General features: G+C 37.2%; 1 protein-coding gene and 1 pseudogene across 1 annotated transcript in view; one reads left to right on the forward strand and one right to left on the reverse strand.

The window, feature by feature from the left end:
* Positions 1 to 23,815, forward strand: part of LOC122084405 (urease accessory protein UreG-like) — a 65,929-nt gene that overhangs the window by 40,410 nt on the left and 1,704 nt on the right. The gene's annotated exons all lie outside the window — the stretch shown is intronic.
* Positions 8,910 to 19,117, reverse strand: LOC122084407 (annotated as a pseudogene).

Below are 23,815 nucleotides of genomic sequence, written 5' to 3' on the forward strand. Positions count from 1 at the left end.
CTCCAAATGTGATTCTTGCGTCCGATTGGACCCAAATCGGACGTGTGACCTTCTTTTAGGATTCTAAACATGATCTTGTCATTAGATCGTGTTAATCTTGATTCCAAAGTGGTGAAGTACTAACCCCGCTCACTCATGATAGGTTCACCAAATCCTACGCTTCCCGCACCGGATCTCACCCGTACCGAGCGTGAATCCTTGTACACTAAAGGTAAATGGGCAGAGGACGTTTGACCTTGTTTCAAGGCATTGTTTGGCATTCATTTAATCGTATCTAGTCTAGCCATGTCATCATGAAAATACTATGTAGATTAGTCATCCTCATATGGTTATGCATGTGTGTTGTGTATATTTTTTAAATGCCAAGTGATAATATGCTTCTGTGATGAATGTGGACCTCACTGTGCATGATGCATTAATAAACTAGATGCCGTAGTCGGCTTGGAAATGAGTGCATTGGTGGCCCGTGGTATGGGACGTCGTGGCACTATGCAATCGTACTATTGTCATATAGGAGCATGCGATTTAGGATAATCATCTACCCGTGCTACGACCCTTCCCAGCAGGGGTTAAGGTGTTGGGTTACCATTTAGGGGGAAGCAGTGGTCACGGTTGTCGGGTCACTGTGGCGGTTAGACATTACGCCCGGTTGGTCATTAGGACAGTCGACAACCCCGGTGGTATATTCAAGAGGGCCAATTGTACTGCTTTTAAATTGCTGGAGTCAACACCTTTAATTTTCAGTCATTTGCTTTATGTTGAGAGCCGGTGGTTGGCATGTTTTTATTTTTCTGAGTACTCATAGTGGGCTTTCTCCGACAACCCTATGGGCGTATCGCGGGATAGAGTTCGTGGCTCGTACCCGGAGCATACGCGCACTGTGGTTGTAGTAGCACTAAACCAAAGACTTAGTAATGTTGCTTAGGTGAATGTGATTTAAAATGTATTGCATAGCATATAGTGCATATGGTTGTGGTTTGTTGTGTGGACTGTTGTGTGGTCCATCTTTCCACTTACTGAGCTAGTGAGCTCATCCCACGTGTGCACCTCTTTTAGATGATTTTGCAGGTCATCAACCAGATGAGTACGGGGCGGGTCCCACGGTTGAGTTCCCTGAAGAGGACTGGTGGGCCTCTGAGGAGTTAGGGCACGACACTGATTGCTCGTGCGAGAGTTATGCTGTGGGACCGCAGTTCTGATGCCGAGCTGAGCTCTACCTCGTGATGCCGAGCTGGGCTCAACCTTTGATACTGAGCTGAGCTCTAGGCTTTGATACCGAGCCGAGCTGTATACTCTGATTTTTGATGATTTCTTTTATGTACTTGATATGTGAATTGTACTCTTATTGTGTAAATATCATGCCTTTGGGCCCACATGTATTTAACTATTGTATCACAATTCGGGTATCAAGTATTATGGGAATATTCATAGGTAAATCAAGTCTTCCGCTGAACTGATAAGCTCTTTCTTAGTTGTGTATATGCTGTGGTGGAATACTGTATCAGATGATCCTGGCAAGTTTGGGTTAACCGGTGTTAACCCAGTCACTGGCCCGGTTCTGTGTGAACGGGGTGTGACAATATGTATACAAAATAATGGAGTGATTGTCTCCATGAAATAACAGGAAAAATCTAATCTAAATCAAATAGTTTCCTAATTTATAAAATAATGGAGTGATTGTCTCCATGGAATAATAGGAAAAATCTAATCTAAATCAAATAGTTTCCTACTTTTACTTTAAAGATATGTACAGATGATGTGGGAAATATGGATGAGTCACTTCATTTATCTAATTATACAACCAACTATCACAAGACTTATCTGATGATACAGCTAGTGCTAACAAGAGCTTCGCCAGAAAGTTCTCTCTTCTTTATCTTCATTAGAAAATACTATCTTCTTCACCTTCACCTTTGCCAGACACAGTTTTGTCACAAAAGCCTTAAGTTTTGTCGCAAAAGCCTTAACCATTGCCTCCTATTTGACAAACCACTTCAATTTGAAGATTTTAGATTTGAATATGTAAAATGGGAAAAGATAGTACTAAGCCATGGACGCTTAACAGGGATCATTGTACGTCGTGAATAACCAAATTCCAATTGAAATGAGATCTTTAGGAGGAGTCAATGAAAGGACATCAATTCAAATTCCTGATCTTTGGATGTTGAGAGAGATATTGAGAGAGACGAAGAATTCTCACTGTTTCTTAGATTCATGGACCAAATTTGATTCAGGGGATCTGTTACTCACATTTTTAGAAGTTTTAGTTCAAAATATAATAGGGTTAAAATAGTCTTTTTCATTTCTAAACTAACACCTAGGTACCGTTTGACAATGTTTCTACCGTTTCTTTCTGGGAACATAAACAAAATTTTAGGTGTTTGATAAACCTTGTTTCTTGAAACATTTCTCTGTCTATATTCTATTGGCTTAGATCTGTCTCTGTGAAGGGGTCTCTTGGTTTCTTCTCCTTTGATTATCTTCTCCATCTCTTCTTCAGTATCAATATTTGATATGACAGAGCAAGTCAAGAGTCAAGACCAATACTGTACCGTACTAAGAAAAAATCCTATATCGGTTAGCGATGAAACGGATCGAGGTCGATCTTTGTGGAGGAGCTTTTTGGCATTGGTGATGGTTCTCTACTTTATTTAATTCAAAGTTTAAATATTTTTCCCCTTTTTTTTTTTTTTTTTATGATATTTTGGATGATTTCTGTAATTTTGTACGATTTGTTACTATGAGCGAGCTTTGGATTTCGTTGATTGTAGCCGAAGATCGGGTGATCTACCCCAGGGACCTATTCAACGATATATATGAATTTTTCTAATATCAAAACTGAACCAATTGATGACGGTCGATATAGTTTCAATACAATAATTCAGTATGGTAAACCAAATTGACACCCTTAGGTTAGGGCGTTTCTAGAATCATAAATTATTATAAATTTCTATTTACAATTCTAAAAATAAGTATGAAAATATCACCAACACTTTTTTCCCCATTTCTATGTTTCTAGGAATACAAAAACAAGAAACACCTATGAGGGAATATAACTCAACCCAAGGGGTAGCTGAGTTGGCAAGGGATCTTCGCCTTAGAAAACGTGTGGATCTGAGTTTGACTCATCTTACTTTCTTAGGGCCACTCACACAAGGTGTTTAGTGTTCTCCATTAATAAACTTAAGCTTCGATGGTTTAATCACAGATGGAATTTAAACTGTTGCAATGCATCCTTGATGTTGAATCCATTAATCCAAAAAAATAAATAAATAAATAAAGGAAAGGAAAAAATATCACAAAGTATCATTTTAAATTAACACCAATTGAGACCACTTTTGTGGATAGATCCAGCCTAAGAAATCTTTGAACACCTTTCGTTAAATAGAAGTTAACCAAGATTACAATCTCTTATCTACCTTTTTAAATTAATAATTGGAGTAGGACTGACTTTGGAGGCCACACAGACAAGACACAAGGTAGGTAACACACACACGGATGAGTCAGTTGCTGATGATGGCCTTCTACAGTTCTACTACGTCTCCTTCTTTGCTTGACTATAGAGATTGCCACCTCAGATTCTTTTGGATTCTTTTATTAGGTTCTTCCACCAATTTAATTATCTTAGAAAATCTAGGCTTTCTAATCAATCATTGGATGGATAGGGTATAGGTCATTGCCCAATTCAATTATATATATAGCCTAATTATGGGCCTATTTGGATCCATTCTAATTCTCAATTCTATTAATCCTAGATAATTCACATAATTGCAATTCCGAATTGCTTTTGGACGCATTATTTGGGTCTCGATTCTTCTTTCTCTTTTGGTTGATGACAAGAACCTTATCATAACATTTTGTTGCTTACAGTATAATTTGGGCAAAGGTTGGATACACTGTTACTTTTTTGGAGTTAAGAAGCTCAACGAATAATTGTTAAAATGGGAGTGGTAATGGATCTTTTTTACATGAGGAGAGAGGCAGACAAAGTGTTAGGCACAACGCTAACATGCCTGGTCTTTACTCATATAATTTATTATGATACATATGGTCTCTCTACACAAGCACCTATTGAGAGGAACCTGACCTGCCATGGGCATATACGGGGCTGGTAAAACTACATTGGGTTTTTCTCTACACCAGGGGGAGGGGGGTGGAGTAAGGTTGTCAATTCAGTATAGTATCAATATTTGATATGACAGAGCAAGCCAAGAGTCAAGACCAATACTATACCGTACTAAGAAAAAATCCTATATTTCAATACTTTGATGTAGTTTTTATTCGGTACATTTTTGGTATTTGGTATGGTTTTGATTTTTTTTTAATATTCCGGTACAGTATTTGATATTTATAACGGTATTTTGGATGATTTCTGTAATTTTGTACGATTTGTTACATATCAAACTGTTTTGTTCTTAAATACCGACACCATATTATACGAAAAAAAATATATATATATATATATATATATTTTTCTCATATCAAAACTGTACCAATATCCTTCGATATAGTTTCAATACAATAATTCAGTATGGTAAACCAAATTGACACTCTTAGGTTGGAGTGTGAAACTATATTAGGCTTTGCACCAACCCAAAAAATTATAGTATGCTAATATTAGTGACATTTTTTATTTATTTATTTTTATGATTACTAATATATGTGACACCTATGAGAGGGATATAACTCAACCCACAGGGTAGCCAAGTTGGCAAGGGATCTTCGCCTTAGAAAGCGTGTGGATCTGAGTTTGACTCCTTTTACTTCTTTGGGGCCACTCACACGAGGTGTTTAGTATTGTTCACTGCTTTCAATGAAAATTGAATGGTTCTCATTCAACCCCAATCTATGCGGTTGTGAGATCGATATGGACCCATGCGACTAGACCAAAAGAAAAAAAAAAAAAAAGTAATATGACCAAAATATCACGGAATATCAAATATTTATCATGTGACATCTTCAATTGAGCCCCACTTTTGTGGATAGATCCAGCCTCAAAATCTTCAAACCACAAATGGGTGCACGGAGATGCAAGAAATGTGTGAATTAGCATGAAAATGTGAGAATTTCACAATGAACTGTTTTTTATGCAGTCCAGATCAGCAACCTCTACCCTACGTCATCAATAGGTTCACTCATCCGCCTTCTAGAAACCCTCACTGATTTGACAGAACCTTTTAGGTTTCTTTGCTTGACTATAGAGATTGCCACCTCAGGTTCTTTTGGATTCTTCTATTATTTATTGTGGTATGTCCTAGCTAGTAAGTATGAAAGATTGAAGATTTGGGAAAATATATGAAGATTCTTAAACTATGAATACAACAATATATCCCTCACGTTATATGGAATGCAATCGAGCCTGGGCATGATATTAGGGTTTTGTTTTTTCTGTTTAAATGTTATAAATTCAATAGAAAAGATGGAGAAGAATGGAGAGTTGAATTTGCATTTTAGCAAACACCTTAAGTGTATAAATTAGAACCTTGAAATATCCTACTTCTGTAACCTTGAAAAATTATGTTGCATCCTTGAAGAGTTACGTTAAACCCCTTAAGTCATAGAGAGTTTTACTACAATTTAAAAGAACTATAGCTTTTTCCTTCGCATTTTTATTTTTCTCTTGTGTTCGTGTTGTTCAATGACTTGCCTATAAAAGTGTCTTGATTCTCTTGATCTGTAGTAGCTTCCAAGGATGTCGCATCAGTTTCAATATTTTTTTCCCAGTTTTAGCACATAAAGTAAGGTGTCATAAAAAACATGCATAAAGGAAAATCAAATTTCACAAGAAAAAGAGAATCAATTGTGAACAAAAATTCTGCTAATGTCAAGCCATTTTCACAAAGGATCTCTGCCAACCTATGCCCTCCCATAGAGAGGGTGAAATGACTGTCCCATCCTCATGATCGATGATGCACTAGCCTTCTACTCTCATTGTTGATGTAGGTTTTGCAAAGCCAGGCAATGATCTTTTTTTCTAAATTATTACAAAAGGAAAAAGTTTGCACTGAGCCAATAGTCAGGGTACGCTAACACCTCTGTGTCTATCTCTCTCTACCTCATATAAGATGACATCATTGCCCTCCTATGACCGATACCATTTTGTCCTAACTCATTGGTAAGCTCCCCTATGCTGCTTGCTCAGAGAACTCTTTCTCATTATAAAAATACCATCAAATACCCTTTTGTCCCATTGAAATAATTAACATAAAATTATTATAAAATCAGATAACTTTTTCTCCCCATTGACATTATAAGGTGAATTACACATTTTCACAAAGAAGCCTAGAAACATTTCAACATCATTCTGAGGTAATAATGGGTAGGTAAGATTGGCAATTTCATTTAAGATCGATCACCTTTCATTAAGTAGGAACCAACCAAGGTAACAATTGCTTTTAAAAAAGACCTCAGATCTCATATATCTTATTTCTTATTTACCTATAAAATTAATTAAACTATAATTGACTCTCGAGTTTGAAGAATATATAGATAAACACTCGGTTGGTAACACAGAGAGATGGATCAATGCTTTTAAAAAAAGACCTCAAGTCTCATATATCTTATTTCTTATTTACCTATAAAATTAATCAGACTATAACTGACTCCCGAGTTTAGAAAGCATACAGACAAACACTAGGTAGGTAACACAGAGGGATGGATCGAAGTTGATGATTCTACTTCTCATTCATTCCTGACATAGTAGTGAAAGTTACTTCCTTCTCTGGTTTTGGTTCTTCCAACAATTTAAATATCTTAGAGAGAATTCCAGGTTTTGTTTGTCCTCAACCATTTTAAAAACAATTTAACTGCCTGAGTTGCTAATCGACAGTCCCACTTGGTCACTTGTGAACACTTGTAGATTGATTTGGAATGAGATACGGAATACTAAACAACCATTGGATGGATAAGGTGTTAGGTCATTGCCTAATTCAATAATATATTATAGCCTAATTGTGGACCTATATGGATTCAACTCTGATTCTCATTTTTTATTAACTCTAGATAGTTCTCAAAATTGCAATTCTGATTTCAATTGAGAATTGCTTTTGGATGCACTATTTGGGTCTTCGATTCTTCTTCTTTCCTTTGGTTCATGACAAAACCTCATTATAAATATTTTTTTTACAACAAAAATAAATTTAGAGAAAAAGAATAGTTCCTAGTTGCACCCTTTATGTCAAGACATAGGGAGTATAAAATGATCACCCTACTCTCATGTGGTCGATGCCTACACCTACGATCTGCCTTCACATTTACCATGTTGGCGCAGTAGTCACACGATGACCAGGGACCATTCTATGGCCCATTTATTTATGGCATAGGTTTCCCTTAGGAAAGCACCTCTTGAGTGGAACCTGATCTACCATGGGCATATATGGGCTGGTAGAACTACAACGGGCTTTTTTGGGATGGGAGTGTGTAACTACATTAGGCTTTGCAACCCACTCAGAAAAGTATTATATTTATATTTACGCAGTTCACGTTATGGAACAACCAAATGGCAAATAAACCATTAAAAAAAATCAAGGGCATTTATGACAATTCAAAGTGCATATAAATTATGGGGCAAGAAATCGCTACCCGTTTGCTTGGACATTGCACCAGCATCTAAACCAATGGAATGTTGTGCAAAGATATCTTCAGCGCATGGTGGGGGCAACGCAGTCTTTTCACAGCTACCTATGTCTAGGCATAGACACATAAATGGATGGCTTTAATTTTCCTAAATCATGGGAGAGAGATGGCTACTTGACCATGTGGCCCCTGCACCAGAGGGAGGTGGGTGGGTGGGTGGGTGGGCGGGCGGGTGGAGGGGCAATCAGAATGTGCTTAAACATCCAATAGGGGAGTTGGGATGGTAATTTTGCTGCCCCTGTGTCTGGGCACAAAAGTGCACGATCAGGTAGCATTATTTTTTCCATAAATTATTATAACACACCACCAAATACCCTTTCTTTCATATTGACATTGTCAGGCAAACACATGGTATTGAAGGAAGGCGTGAGACTTTTCAGCATAATGAGTGAGAGTGGAAATATTTGAGTGATGAGCAGTCAGAGCGTGCAAGGTTCAAGAAAAGCTGAATAGGCCTCCACAAGCTGTCAGATTATTAGTGACAAAAGTTATTGTCGGCCAGTTCCACAATATATGTCATATATATATATATATATATTTATTTTTTTAGCCAGAGGGATAAGTATATCACCGATATCAAGTAAACTTGCGGATAGCACCAATAGGATCACATGATAAAATATCATTCAAGAAAAATATGATGATCATTTTGGAAAAAATTGAGAGATAAGACACAATAGATGCTAGCATACTTGATATCGGCGACATACCCAACCTTTTCTATTTTTTTATAAGAAAAAAAAAAAATTAGGTATCACCAAAAAAATTCATCAGTTCAATATTGTTCATAACCCCCATCACTAGTAACTGTCTTACAAGTAATTGTAAAAATAAAGTTCATGACTGGAAATGACTTCCCGCTCGTGATGGAAGAATTATATGTATAGTCTACACAAGTTCCCCACTTATTATAATTTCAAACAATAAATAAAAAAGAATCTCAACAATCAAATATTAATTGGTCTATTGAGTAACATATTAAAACTCATGGAAAATCATGCAAGGCTTCACGCACTGACCATCGAATGTGTCGCATGGCATGATAGCTTGACAAATCCAACAGCTCAATAAGGGTATGATCTAAGGGCTTTAAACATGGAACCGGCCTTCCAGAACCGGTCAAAATCGGTAAAAAGCAATTGAAACCAGTCATTAATCAAAGTGAATCGGACTGCTAATTCCCAATCCGATTCACTGATTTTTGAAACCCTATATGGTATTAGATTGGACACGTCAATTTTTACAAAAAAGAAACTATCATTTATGCCCATGCATTAGCATCTTCCTAGTTGCTTTCACAATCCATTTGGTTTTCAAAATATAAAGCATCTACAAAGCTTTACACTGTCACATGGTCAACTCTGATTGAATTAGACAAGATAGTAACTATTACTACTAGTACACAAAATAGGGGCTTACCGATCTTCCATGCGATGGATGTTAGGTCTAACTACCTAATATACTATGACTGCACAGACCAATAGGCCGACTCCCAAAACAAACTCATGATCTTAAAGGGAGAGAGTGACCCCCACACCAACAAATATTGACACCTAACAATCCTAATCAACAGGTAATTCAATTGAAAATGGACAAAGCATTTACAGATAGCGAATTTCTTCACCTGAATGGGCATTCACCAGCAGCTTCGAATTTATCAGCACACCAATGACCATACAAGAATGTGAAATAAGCAGCCAATGCTTCCCAGAGCTTCACAGAATTGACCAGGAAAAAGTGCTGGCACCAATCTGTTAATTCCATTCACAAGCAGCAGTACCATTCATTTTCATATACCTAACCTCCAGGTACAACGTAGCTTTTACTGGATCAAGTTTCACAAGCCTGAAAATAATCTTTTCCGGCCAAGTTTTCATTAATTTTTCCTCAACTTCTCCACCGTTCTCTGGCTTTGATTTAGCATGAACGCTAAGCCTGTGAATGCTTCACATAAATTCACTTTGAGACTGCAAAGATGAAATATACATAAGATTCCAAAACGAGAGGAAGAAAATGATGAGGAATGAGAACAACAAGAGCTGCCACTACCCCTACTCAATTACTTAGAAGTAGTAGTACAGTTGTGACATCGTCGGTAACACAGAACTGTTGTGTTCAGAACCAACCGGCAGTGTCATGGTGCAACAAATGGTAAAAGTTTTGTTATATTTGAGTAATATATGCCTTCGTACCTAATATTAGTTGAATTAGAATAAAGTCAATACACAGAAAATAAAATGAAGTAAAAAATATTACGATAACTAAATGAACAATTATATAATGTACATAATAGAATACAAAGAACATATCAAAGTGATTATCTATGAAAATTTTTAATAAGTAGAGGGAGACTTGACACTACTTTTGCACCAAATAGTCGTCAAAAGTTTGAACAGAATTACAAAATCCAATATCTAAAAAATATCCAAAATTTGATCAGCACATAACCACACAGATTTCAAATTTGGTTCTTCTATCTGAAACATAAATTTGGGCAAAACTTAAAACCTAAATTATAGCCAGTGTTGCATTAAAGCTGAAACTTACTAGATTATGCTGCCTTGTTAGTTCTTCATCAACCTCCAACAGTGTCTCTTCATATACCTTTTTTGTGTCTTCAAACCACAAGATAAGACACCATTCCCTACCAGTGAGAATTAGCATATCTTTCTGGTCCCCAGACTCCCCACCTTGCAGATTATCCTCATATAATACTGGTATTTGATCCTCCTAACAGACGTTATCATTGCGAGCAGGCGGAGGTGTTGAGGTTGCACTGAAAAAAAAAAAAATGATAACAATGCACTTTTCAAATACCATAAAGGGCACTGAAAATGAATGCACCATGAAATTGTCATTATTGGCAACAAATTTACTGCAACATATTGAGTAGATATTGCAGGATAAACACTGAGACAGTTAGTCCATGTCTCACCTTGGGGCATCTGTGGCACACTTGTGTTGCCTCCGTTTCTTATTATTCTCCATTTCCTTTAATTCTCCATCAACATGACCATATGAGGAAGCATTTTGAAGTCTTTTTTTTCCAGCCAGCTGGCCCTCAGAATCCGAGTCAACAAAATTTTCATGTGTGTCAGTTCCACATTCAGAAAGCAAATTATGCGGGCATCTTCCATCCTTACCAACAGCTTGCACTTCGCCTATCACTTTTGGCTCTTCAAGAACAGATGCCACAGGTTGTGTCCTGTTCCTCTTCTTTTCTATATGATGACTTTCTCTGGATTGCAGGTCTTCAATATTCTCTAACTGTGCCGACACAATTTTCTTTGTTTTTGGACAACACTTGCTCTCAGGAAACTTCAAATTTGCACCCTCAAACTCAGATACAAGAATCCCTTCTCCAAGCTTAACTGCAGGCTTTTTAGTAGAATATTTGAATATCAATTCAGCACATCGTCTAAGCCATGACAGGGGGCTAGAGCCGGGAAGTGCATCAGTATGTGCTCCTTCATTAGAAAGCAACTCCAGTTCAGAAGCATCACAGATAGCTTCTTTGATTGATTGGATTTTTGCTCAGCAACCTGCAAAGTACTTGGTGGATTTGAGCATTTCTTGGAAGAAAACCTTCTTCTGCTATACTTGAGATCACCTTGTTGTGTCTCCGATACAACATTTTCTGTTGCAATTTTCAAATCCTCCAACATTTTAAGATATTGGATTTGGATATGAATGGCTTCTCTATCAGCATGCAATAATTCCTGCTGTTTCTTCCGTTTGCCCCTTTGGGTCCTCAGTTCTTCAATGGCATTACTAATCTCACCCTATTCCTTTTCCCTTTGTTCCCGATCCAGGTTGATCTCTTTTCTTTCATGATCAAGTCTTTTCATTTCATCTTCCCATTCTTTTGTGACTGTTTGTTTCAGATAATTGATATGACGAAGTTCTCTGGCTTTTTCTTGCTGAAAGACTTCCTCCATCTCTCTTAAATAATTTTCTATTTCTTCCCTTCTCTTGTCAATACAACTTTCCAGTTCCTTCTTCTGCATCTCAATGTTGAGTACAAAATCTTCCCGTTCTTGTTGAACCTTGCTAAACCACACTGAGTGCTCATGCTCCATTTTACTAATGAAGGCTTCCCGCTCAAGGAAAAGGGATTCCATATCATTTTTTAATTGATCCTGAAATGCATCCTTCTCAACTTTTAGGCTGTCACATTCTTCTTTCAGCAACATCGAAATTGCTTTTCTCTCCTCAGCAACATGTTCTACTTCTTTTTCTAGTTCTTCCCTTTTTTCTTCAATCAGCCCCCATTCAGTTTCGAACTTTGCCTTCTCTGCTTTAAGTTCATCTGCTTCAGTCATCAGCTGAAGCTTCTGAGCCCTGATGCTATCAATTTCTTCTTTAAGTTTCATGTCTAGGACCAGTAACTCTTGTCTTTCATTCTTCTTAGCTTCTAATTTTTCCTGTGCTTGCTCAACTTGTTTCCTTCTGTTTTCGAGTAAATCAATAGACTTTTGAAGGTCTACCCTCATCTTATTGATCTCTTCTCTTTCCTTCTCCAAATGTATCTTCTCCAATTCTGCTTCTTTTTCAGCTTCAATAAGTAGTTTTTCTTTCTCCCCAAGTAATTTTGACCTCTCCGTCATATCCTGCTCCCTCTCCACTAATGCTCTTAACTGAACCTGAAGATCATGCTCCTTCTCCTTGATTAGTTCCTCCCCCCGATTACGATCAACCTCCCTCAACTCATAACTCTGTCCCTTGTATTCAATCTCATCCTCCATTTGCTTGCGTTTTATGTCCAGCTGTACTTCGAAGTCGGACTTCATCTTCTCCAGAGCAATTTCATTTTTAACTATAGTCTTTGAATCTCATCCTGCATGGTTAATCCAGTATTAAGAAAAAAAAACTTTGGAAACAGAAAACATTGAATATATCCTTAACAAGTTTTTTCCACACTCCTCTAAATAGTTAAATAAAACAGCAAAGAAGCACGCTGAGAAAAGAGGAAAAAGTTCATGATGCAAAACTTAGCAAGACTAGAGTAAGGATCCATTTGAATTCAGTCAACTATGTTTAACAAGACATGAGTTCATCTGAATAGCAAGACTCACATATTCCTTGCTTGCAAGCTTTTCCTGTAGAATCAGTAGCTCTTTCTCTTTCTTGCTGAGTAGTGCTTCCCTTCCAATGGCAGCCTGTAAGAACCAAGAGTTAATTAACACCCCGTACACTGAGTACCAATAAAGTAGTGTGCTCACAACAAAGAAAGCACAAAGGGGCACACCTCCTCCCTTTTTAAAAGGGCAGTCATCTTCAAGTCCAAATTGAATGTTTCCTCATTAAGTGCCCTATATTAATTCTCAAATTTTTCTTTTGAGAACTCCATATCCTTTTCATGATGATTTAATTCTTGAGACCTTTGAAAGATGTATTCTTCCCTTTGGTTCAGCAGGGCCTGACCATCAAGTAATTGATCCTGTCCTTGCTGCAAAACTCTCTGACATTCACGAAATGATTGCCTCTCAAGACTAATTTCCTTCTCTTTAGCATCACAACTAGCACATATGAAGATGCAAACAGTAATAAATGCATATCAACTTATCAGGAACTCAACTGAGTGGTAGTTAACTATATCTTCAAAATTAAATGAAGACTAAGACATTGGCACCCAAAGGTAAGTGTACAAATAATTGACATGATATTGTGATAACCATTTATGGATACAACTGGAGATCAAATTAGTTACTTAATGATCATAAAAGCTAGATCGGGAGCTCATCTATCAAAGAAATAGATGTAAAATCCATAACGGAAAAAGTAACATTCAGTAGTGCAAACATATTCTCCTAACATAATATAAATAACCCCCTCTCCAAGTTTAACAAATTATCATGAACAACAACAACTCAGCCTTATACCAACTAAATGGGGTCGGCTACATGGATCATTGCCCTCCAATCAGTTCTATATGACATCATACTTGATAAAATGCCGAAATTATGCATGTCTTTTCTCAACACTTCCTCCTAAGGTCAATTTAGGTCTGCCCCATGCTCTTTTAGTTCATTCAATTTGAATCAAATCACTCCGTACAAAAGCATCAAAAGGCCACCGTTGAACATAGCCATGCCACCTCAAACGAATTTCTCGTAGCTATCATATATCGGAGTTACTCCCAAATCAGCTTTAATATGATCATTCCTTACTTTATCTTTCCTAGTTTTACCACTCATCCATCTCAACATCATCTCCAATAGACTGAGATTATCTACATGATGCTTCTTAATTGTTCAACATTCCACACCATACATCATAGCTGATCGTATGACGGTCTTATAAAAATTTCCTTTAGTTTTAAAGGAATACATCAGATCACACAACACTCTGAACATACCTGATGTAAATAAGTCACTTGGACTTATTTTATTGCAAATAAGCCTTGGGTTGTGTTATGTATGAGTTGGTCCTTTGATCCCATGGGTTTTCTTTGAAATTGACCACTTTAATGAGCCTAAAATATAGATATAAGGTAGGAAAACGGGATTTAATTCATTATTTTAGTTAGTTGCTATTTAATTCAATAAAGGCTCATTAGGCCATTGGTCGATTGTAAAGTCCTATATGGACTATTAGTTAGTTAGTCCTACTCCATGTTGGAGTCATAAAGTCAAGTCCTAGTCCTATTTTGAATTCCTAGTTGTAGTAGGAGTGTCTAGTCCTATTGGAAAACTAGATCCTAGTTATAGTAGGAGTGTCTAATCCTATTGGAAAACTAGCTCCTAGTAGTAATTTGATTGCTATTCTGCCCTCTATAAATAAAGGAGCCTATGTACTTATAATTGGAGATTGGAATGAATGAATTATTGAATGATTACTCTTTAGTTAAAAAAACTGTTATTGAGAGGTGAGATGCCTAAACCATTGAGGGGTGTGATATCCAAAACCACATGAGGGGTGAGATACTCATTCCTTTATTCTCTTTCACCCTTCTCAACCCTCCATCGATTCTTCTTTTTCTATTTTTATTTTCTGTTTATTGTTATTAGAAGTTCAGACTTGTTAAAGCATACAAAATCAGAATCAGCCAACCAAAGAGTTCTTGTTCTTGAAGCCAATCGACTCTCATTGCTACCCAAGTTTGAGATCTGATCTGCAGATCCTTTGGAGGACTGGTTCTACACTCTAAGAAGATCAATCAATCATCTCTTGAAGGTTATCTGAAGAAGATAAGCTGTTGTTCCTGCAGAATTCTTCATATTCTCTCTCCTAGGTCTAAAAATCAAGATAGTGCATAACTCCATAACCAGTCGTTAGAAGCCCTTCATATTTAGGGGTTGTTGTACCCTCCCAGAGACTATCTACACCCAAAAGTGCAGCTCAATCGGACTCCCACAAACCTGGCCGCACCTTTCTCTCTCCAGCTCTATAGAAGGTCTTTCTCTCTCCTATCGGGTTAAGTTTTGGGCTGGTTTTGCTCCTATATGGGTATTGTATCTTTGGGGGTTTATTTGATGGTATTATTTCTTTCTTTCTTGCTCCTATTTGTATTGTTTGGGGTTATAAACTGTGGAGTTAGTTACTTGTAATCTACTCCTGCAATAACCTCTCCACTTCATCCATCACATTTTAATTCTTTGTGAAATATCATCCTCTATATCACCTTCTTTATTTATGATTGAGCCCAAATACCTAGAATAATCACTTTGCGGAACCTCCCTCTCATCCATTTTCACCACTTCTTTATCCATCATTGTGTAATTGAAGCTACACACCATATTCTCTATCTTCGTTCAACTTATCTTAAAACCTTTTGATTCCAAGGTTGATATCCATAACTCCAACTTTGCGATAATCCTTGATTTTGTTTCATCTACCAAAACAATATCATTAGCAAAAAAGGATACACCAAAGAACCTTATCTTGAATGTCTAGTTAATTCATCAACGATAAGCGCAAACAAAAAGGGGCTTAAAGTTGATCCCTGATGTAACCCATTTGTAATTTGCAATTCACTACCTCGATCCCCACAATTCTTACATTAGTTACCACACCATCATACCTATCTTTAATTATGTCTACAAATTTACTTGAAACACTTCTCTTCTCTAATACTTGACAGATTAACTCTCTAGGGACATTAATCTTTCATAGACCTTTTCTAGGTCATTAGAGAACATATGGAGATCTTTCTTGAAATCTTTAAATCTATCCATGAGTCCCCTAAATAAATATCTTTTGTCATGGATCTTTCTGGCATAAAACCAAATCGGTTCTCCGTAACAATAGTTTCTTTTCTCAGTTGGGTTTCAAAAGCCTTCTCCCATAATTTTATAGTATGACTCATTAGTTTTATGCCTAGATATTACAACTCTAATATCATCTTTATTTTTGTAAATCAGACCCACAATGTTTCTCCTCCATTCATATGGCATTTTAAGCTCATAAACTCATTAAACAGTTTAGTTAGCCAAGATAACTCAAAGATTCTTGATCTCTTCACACTTCTATTGAGACCTCATCTGGGCCTTGTGTCTTGCCTACTTACATCCTCCTTAAAGCTTGTTTTACTTCAAACACACTAATTTTTCGTATAAATCTACGACAAGTGGCATCTTGATGGGAAATGCAGTCTTCTGAGACACTATTACTCAAACAATTTTCATTTAGTAGGTTGCAAAAATAAACTTTCCATCTCTCCTTAATGTCATCATCCCTTATTAGTACTTTTCCATCTTCACTCTTAATTCATCTAACATAGTTGAGATCTCTATGCTTCCTTTCCCTCATTTTAGTTATTTTACAGATAACTTTTTCCCCTTTCTTTATGCTCAGATTGTTATAAATATCTTCATATTTCTTCATCCTTACTTTTCCCACAATATTTTTAGCTTTATTTCTAGCAAATTTATACCTTAGTAGATCCTCGACATACTTGGACCTTTGCCATATCTTAAAACTAGTTGTCTTAGTCTTAGTCTTAGTCTTAATGGCTGCTTAAACCTCATCATCCCACCACCTCCCCAGAGGAATAACGTATTCCTTTTGATTCGCCTAAGACATCGTTAGCATCCTTTTTTAATACAAATAGTCATCTCATTTGACATCGTATTAGTGTCTCCCTCAAAGTCCCATTTTCCTTGTTTGTCATTTTATCAGTAAATGATTTCAAAGTACCTCATTTTAATCTCCACCACCTTATACTTGGGCAAATAAGCTCACCTTTCGTACGATTCTGCATGGTGAGGCACATATCCACGAACACTAATCTATGTTGTGTGGTTAGGCTCTCCCTTCATACCTTCATATAATCTTACAGTCTTTACATAACAATCTATCAGACCCTTCTAGTTAAAAAAAAAAAAAAAAATTCTATTTGGCTACTACAATGCCCATTTTTGAAGGTAACTAAGAATCATTACATGAAAATGAAATTGCATTGAAGTTTCTAAAAACTATAACTAGGTTACAAGAGAGAATAAACTCATTTAACAAGAATCATATTCAATGAGACAAATTAAGAAGTTCAGACACACAACTATCAAAGTTCCTTATATCAGCTAGATTCACATTGTTCACAAGATTTACATTTTAGGTTTTGCCCCTTCTATTATCCTTCCTCATGGATAGGTCCATGTCATAACAAATATGGCTATATCCAAATTGATACATATCAAAATGGCACAAGCTATAGAGTAAACAATGGTTCAAAGGAAAAGGGAGAGAACATACTCAGAATTAAATGATATCAGACGCCGACGAAGCTCATCTTCACGTGCTTCAACTTCCTGGAGTTTCCTTTCTGCAGCACGATGATACCGACTAGCCTCTGCTTGCAAAGATTCAGCAACATGTAGCTTGGTCTCCACCTCCGTATGCTTTTTCTGAGCATGTCCTATCATACTCCGTGATTCAGCCATCTTACTCTCAGCCGAAGATTTCATTTCAGCTGATTCGGCACACATCTCATATAAGGTCTTCTCAATCTACAGATTAGTCACTGAAGAAAACAGGCTCAAAATAAACAGTAAAATCATAGCAAATTTCAGACTAAACAGGTTCATGACATAAGCTTACATTTGTTTTGCATTCCTTCTCAACTCCCAACGCCTTCTTCAAATGCTCTTCTCATTTCTTAGCTTCAGCTAAAGCAGTTGAATATGCAGCTTGTTCACATTTGTAATTAATTTCAGCTTCATCTTCTGAAGCTTTAACTTGCTCATACTTAGATGCCCATTCCTTCTTTTCCAATAGGAGAAGACCCATGTGATGCTGATAGTCAAAAACCTACACAAAATGAAATGAAAAATACAGAGACCTCAGACAATGAATGAAGAATTCGGGGACAAGTGGGGGGAGGGGTTGGGCGGGGGGAAGGATTTTGGAAGTAGTTCAGGAAAGTAGCGTAACACCAATACCATATTCAGTGGTTAAGAGAAAGATGGCAGCTCAATATAACGATAACAATATCTCAGTAATGGATGGTTTTTAGAGTAAATAGATTCAGTTTAGCCAGATGAACAATAATCACCGGTCACCATTACTCTAATCAAAGTCCAATATGTTAAGCAACTTAGTGCCCAAAACGTATATTCTAAAGAGGCTTTCAGAACAAAGTGAATCAGAAACTCTTAAGCCATATTGTTCACAAAGGGCAAAGAATGCAATTGGTTAAATAAAAATTAAAAGAGAGATGAACGAACGACTGAAGGTTTCTTGAGTTATAGTTACAAATCATAACCAATTGCTCTCACCTCCTAACATCTGATTAGCCTATCAACACTGCAAAAGGAAAATTAAAATCAGAAGTGCTATTTTAATAATCCCGTTATTATAGGAAGGAATGCATCACACTGAATATCGACGGAACAAGAAATTTAGATTTTCCCCCCGAAAGAGAAATTACTACTCCAGTTCTTGAGCTTCAAATTTAAAGCTGAAGCCAAACCGAACATAACTATGAACAAAAAATGGAATTTCGACCAAGAAAGACAAAGATAATTGAGAAGGATGTGTGGAGTAGAGACGAACCTCGGCTTCAAGCCTAGTGATATAAGCAATAAGAACAGCCTTATCCCTACGTTTGATGGATTCGTCATCGAAGCCAACCTCACGGATGCGCTTCCAGGTTGCTTCATCGGCGAGATGAGTGCCGCCATTTCTTGCAACCGGAGTAGAAGGTTCAAAAAACCTAGAACCAGGAGAAAATCCGGCTTTACCACTGGAACCACAAAGAGTGATCCCCAGTCTTTCCTGCTGAGTACTCATCATCGCTTCCCTTCAATTCAAAGAAATCCTAGTTCAGAATTAATTTCGCTCTTTGCTCTGCTTCGTTCTTCAGCTAAACTCTTCTCTCTCTACGCTTCGATTCTTTTTATCTCTCTTCCTCCTTTAGGAAGTACCTGAAAGCATCCACACTCCACAGCACATCCAGGCCAGCACCTTCGATTACTTTTCTACTGGAAAAGGGTTTTCGAAGGAAACTTATTTTCTGCTGAGAGGTTTAAGAAGGAAGCTTTATCACACTGAAATGGCAAATCAAACCCAAAAAAAAAAACCGCCTTTTCCATTTTCCTTGGCTATGATCAAGTGTTTTCAGGGCGACGACAATAAAATCTTCCGATTCTGTTAAAAACCCTTCGATCAGAATCTTCAATTTTCTTTGTTATGACTTCTGATAGAGAAAGAACTGGAAGTCTGGGGCGATGATCCTCTGCCGCGGATGCGGCGGTGCGGAGAAGATCCGACGGCCGAGATGACATCGGCACACACCTCGATGCCATGCCGACCATCGGATCCTCACAGCACCACCGCATTGGCGACAGAGGATTTTTTTCGCCATGGGAAAGCCTTGAACTCTGACCGCCGGATTCAGCCATCTCTTATCATACATTCCATATTTTTCAATAAAAAAAAAAAATACTAACCCCCACCCCGGGCTTTAAATATGCTCCCACTCGCCCTATCATTGGCCTTGTGCCCCTCTCACAAGCAACGTGAAATGATGCCTATAACCCCGGTTTGGATGCTAATGCATGTTCCATCATTGGCCCTTGGCAAGAAGGCCACGTGACCAAGAAGTGATTCTTTACCTAAAAAGTAAAAAATAAATACAATTTGTGTTGTCAATCTAGCGACATGTTCTACTTAATTTTACCTTGTGTCATTTCTTATAAATCTTAAATTTGGCATGCAAGTAGACTCCATTGTTCCTATCTACCTTATGAAATTTGGGCCTGGTCTATGTTGCGGAGCTTTCTTTTCTTATTATTTAAAAGTAAAAAAATAAAAAAATGAAAAAGAAAGAAAATCCTCTAGGGCAACTATGGAAATTAGGCAAGTGTTTTCTGTCTAAGAACGGCCCCTACATCTAGACACAATGGTACGCGCTCCAGGAAGGTAGGATGGTCATTATGCGTCCCCCTATGTCTATGGCACAGGACCGCTCTCGGCTAGAAAACCTTCGTCCTATGAAAATTTTATGAAAATGTGTTAGGATCACATGTATCTGCAAGCCTTTTTTTTTTCCTGGTACAAAAACATTTTATTCATCGTGCGGAGGCAAAAAGAGCTTTATAGAATTTCAAAGATCTTAAAGGACTCTCAAAACTCATGATGAGGGAAGGATAGGGCCCAATGGATTATTTTTCGTTATATGTAAGTATATAATGACTCCAATAAGAGGAAGTCTAACTCACAAAAAGGGTCATCGTTGAGTTACCTATTACATAGTACAAAATATATGGGAGAAAGTTTCTCATGTCGTAAATCAGATTGAGCTGAAATTTTGATGGGAGTTAGATCTTTATTAGGTTTCTTGTTCAACTTTCAGTTTAAACAGAGTTAGTGTTGGGAAACTGGATCATATGTTGTCATTGTTGGCAACTAAGAGCAACTAGGAAAATGGTAGATTAGTTCGGCCTAGTTGAGAACTCACTAAATAGTTCATGGTTCAATAATATGGTTCAGCCACATTATGAGGTTTCAAGTTTATTCAAGCATTGTGGAGTTAAGACTTCAACAGCTTATGAACAATGATGTCATTAAGCACTATAGAGTTAAAATAATTTCAGCAATTGTAAGAAGTTCTAGTACGTGGACAGGAGTATGAGTTCTTATGTTTTGATGGAATTGGGCTCTTGTACACGTGGACAACAGCCCTATATATGGCATTATTATATGATATACAAAAAGGTTCAGCAAATAGAGTTCAATCATGACTCGATTATTGAAATGTAAGTCCGGCTAGAGGTTGTAAAATTGATAGGGAAACGTTGTTAGTAGTCCAATAGGAGTAGAACTCCTTTCACACAGGCGTACATCTCCTACGCTTATTGTTGTGGTGTTATTGGTTCAACAAGGAGGTTATACAATCTGATTTTAAAGAGGATTCCTTGATGATATGTTTCAGTTCTTCATTGGACAGCTAGAAAGTAATTATTGAAGTGGGATGTTTGCTTCATGTGCGTGAGCTGCCGCTACTCAACAGATTGGCAGAATTTGAAATAGAAAGAGAGTTTCAAAAGATGAGGATTCCTCATTAATGCTGGACTGTTGCTATCAAAAAGTCTTACAGTTTTCAACCTCTATTTTTATACGGTAACCTCAAGTCGGTTGCTATTTGAATATTATATGAGATTGAAGGGGTTGTAAGTCTTGGCGTGGGCTGAAAAACCAAAACAGAAAACTCTTGGCAGCCGTTCTAGAGAGAAATAGAGAAAGAAGGGAGAAGTAAGTTCGATGGCTATCACACTTTGTCTTTATTAAGCGTGCAATGGAGACTTGATGAAAAACAAGAATGAAAGGTTATTGCTTTGCTGCTATGTTGATGGTTTGAGCATGTTCTTCTATATGTCAAGCAAGCAATCATCAAAGGGGTTTACACAGGCTGAGGTAACCCGTATCTGAAATTCCTATTTTTATATTCTAGAGTGTTTATTGTTGAGAAACTCTAGATCAATGGTGTATTGGGTTGGGATTTTATTTTATTGATTTAAAATTGTGAACCTAGCAAGTTGGGGCTTGTCTAGGGTGTGGGGTTGTTGCCCTTGTCTGAGTTGCATCTCAGATTGAAGCAGGGATAAGTTCCTGGACCGTTGTAGCGGTTAAAAAATTGAGTATTGGGGAAATACGAAACCCTATATGGGTATTCCTCCGTGGAGTAGGCATTTTAGCTGAACCACGTATATCTGGTGTTATTGTCTCGCCTTTATTTTCCTACATATATTTGAAGTGCGTGTTGTGTAGAGTGGTGGGACACTGTCTGGTAGACTCAGCCACATTGTGGTGTGAAGTGGACGTGTCGTTGTTTGCGTGATTGGTAATTACGGGATTGCCCCGACCAATCTAGAACTTGAGAATTGGAAGTTATTGTTGGGTTGCAATTAAGGAAATTTTTGAAACCACTGATTCACCCCCCCTCTCAGTGTCAACCTGGGAACATCAGTTAGTCATGTAGTGAAATAGATCATTGAAAATTTTGAAATAATTTGATATGAGAGAAACGGCATGTCAAGGGATGCATGGATGGCTAAATGATTGAATTTAAAACGAAATCTGAATTATAATCTATCTATCTATTCCAACTCCTATGTATTAATAGTTAGATTTACCATTCAATCGTTCCACAGAGTGGAATTAGGTATCTCAACTAGGAACACATTAATTTACCTATTCTATCAACCTGGGAAACTTTTGCATATATGAATTAAAAAACCATGCTCTTTGCAACTACCAGAATTTCGTGAACCAATGGGCACCAAAGAAAATGCATTGTGATGTGATGGTGCTTCACAAATAGTCTAACAACCAAATTTAAAGATGTCATGAAAAAATAGTGAAATTGAGTTGAAAGAGATTATAAATAGAAACAATAATCTTACATTAAAAGTGGGTAGTCCGATGTGAAGACTTCTAAGTACTTAGGCAGTTTCTCTTTAATTATTAGTTTTTGATGATAAGTTCTACCCAAGTCCTTAACCATGACATGGTATTATAAATCTAACTAGAAATTATAAAGAGAACTATTTTCGTATCTCTTTAGTTAGTAAGGGAGTTGTCCAATTATGTTGCTAGGAGGGTCATAGCTACAGACGACAAAGTAAACATTGTTGATCGTGCATTTGACGTTGGCAAAGCCGAGTTGTTGAGACCTCTTGGAGACAACCTGGGTGTGATGGAGACATTGCTTCCCATTGATGCAGGAATTGGTGGCATGGTCGTAAGTTGCTCCTTTCATCTACCCACGTCTTCACAGCAGCTGCGGCGTTCTCTAGCTCAGCGCCTTGGGCCAGTAGATGTTCTCCCCGTGTGGTCGTTGGGAGTGTACGAGTTCGCAATCTCTTGATCTTTGCTTCACATATCCCTCTGCGTATGTTGCCACCGTCGCATTCCATGTCAATGGACTTATCCCAATTGAGCTACGGACTTTATTGTGTTCCTCCACCATTTCCTTTTCGAAAATTTTTTTGGCAGAAATTGAGTCACTGCAATGGTTTTCTTTGTTGAAAATAAAGTAAATTTATTTTACCCCAAAAAACAAACATCAGTTCTCAATTGCCATCCACATCATCATCTGGTAGGGGTGAATTTTTTTTTTTTTTAAATAAATATTTAAAAAGACGCAAAATGTACAAGTTTTAATTTAGAAAAAAAAAAGATATTGCGCAACAGTTTGTTAAAACCATTAGGTTTCCCTATTCCATCACCTGGCTTATGTCCATCACTTGGCTTATGTTCTTAATATAGCATTCAAACTAAATGACTCTATAAAATTATGTTGACATTTTCACAAATTACGGGTAACATAGGAGACATATTTATCCCCCACTTCCGCATGCGCACTAGGTAGGTGGACATGGCCTATCAATTTTACATTTTGGTTCATACACATTAGAAACAAGGGAGTTATTAGCTGGAGTTACACGAAGTCGGCATCGATCTATTCGAAATACTAAACCACTTTTTGAACACTCATAAGAGGAGTATGAATCACTTGCCGGCTCCATAACTGAGGGCAGTTTTCTGGGTGGTAGTACTCAAGGTGCTCCTCAAATGTCTATGATAATTCAACAATCACACCCTCTTAGATGGAGCCCAAAGGTTGTATGCCCATTGTTCAGTTTAGAATGAATAGTTTGTTAAAACCACTGTAAATTATGTATGAATTAAAAAAAAAAAAATGAAATTATTCTATTGATAAAGCACTTTTATTTAGCAA

The sequence above is a fragment of the Macadamia integrifolia genome, chromosome 7, assembly GCF_013358625.1.
Source record: "Macadamia integrifolia cultivar HAES 741 chromosome 7, SCU_Mint_v3, whole genome shotgun sequence".
Lineage (NCBI taxonomy): Eukaryota > Viridiplantae > Streptophyta > Magnoliopsida > Proteales > Proteaceae > Macadamia > Macadamia integrifolia.